The following is a 1,272-nucleotide window of genomic DNA, read 5'->3' as shown; positions in this document are numbered from 1 at the left end:
AGTCTCATGGCCTCACTGACTGTCACTAAAAGAAGGTCCTTAGAGTATGGTGTAGTAGGTGTCATGGCTGTATAGTTGTGGCTGTGCAGTCACAGGACTACCCCAACTACACTTGCCACTGTATGTACATGAAAAGGCACTGTTTTGTAGTGCAAGGGTTTGTCCCTGCAACAACGTGCAGCACACACCCTCGGGATCCCCCACAGGGACACCCAGGTGACTGCAGCTGTCAGGTTACAAATGCCTACACATACAATAAATCCCAAATAATTAAACAGAAACATTGCCCATGTACAAACATGTATGAGAACAACACATGTGATTACCAATTGTGTGTCAGTGTCAGGGACACATCTGGGGTTGAGGCAGTCCAGGAGTAGTGCCCAGCGCTGAGGACCTCACAGGGGGTGGATCAGGCATGCATACTGGTGGGCCCGATGTGGGACAGCTGTCCCTGGCCACTTAGACTGAAGTGGGAAAAGGTGTATTGTTATTAAAAGAACTAGTTGAACTGCCTTTGGCTGGTTGCAAACCTGATGAGTGCAACCAAAAACTAAAATGTGGGCATTACAACATGGTACTATACACCAATTCAAACCAAAGAAACAACTTTGACAGACAGTGTAGACTAAAAAACTTCAATCATTGTCTTCAACTCTCCGATCTTGGAAGGAATAAGCCAGGGGGCAAAGGCAAGGGTGATGGAATCCCCTCAGAGTGAGACTGTATCTAAAAACATGGAAATGAATTCAGATACGTACTGGGAACAGGGCACTGCCTTCTCCCTTTTGCTCCATCCCAGTCATCGTTGAGGTGCACATCAGGGTTTAAGGCCATCTGCATGTCCAATGGACATTGCTGTGCAGTCTCTTGCTCACAAGTCAAATCCGCAGCACTGAAAATGAGTGATTCTTGTGTACATATCCACTGCCTGAGCGAGGCAAATGGAGACAATGTGAAAGTTGCTGGAGAATCCGAAAGTCGTGAAATCAACCAATGAGAGCGTGAAGTCAAAGCCCAGTGAGAAGTCAGGCAGCATTGGTGAAAGCGAAGAGTCGGACAAAGGGGTGACACAGCATGTAAACTAATGAGTTGGAACTTATACATAAAGAGACAGAATAAAGCTCTGTCATTGATGACATTGAAGAGTGTTCGTCAGAGATAGCCAGAAAGTGGTTAGTTGTCACCTGGGTTAAAATGACAGTGAGGGGGTGTGCCACTTGCCGAAGTGGTAGCGAAGGCACTCTGAAAGTGTAGCTGTTGACTTTCAAC

Source organism: Cantharellus anzutake (genome assembly GCF_015039405.1).
Source record: "Cantharellus anzutake strain C23 chromosome Unknown EI90scaffold_26, whole genome shotgun sequence".
In the NCBI taxonomy this organism is placed as follows: domain Eukaryota; kingdom Fungi; phylum Basidiomycota; class Agaricomycetes; order Cantharellales; family Hydnaceae; genus Cantharellus; species Cantharellus anzutake.
This window is presented reverse-complemented; position numbering follows the sequence as displayed.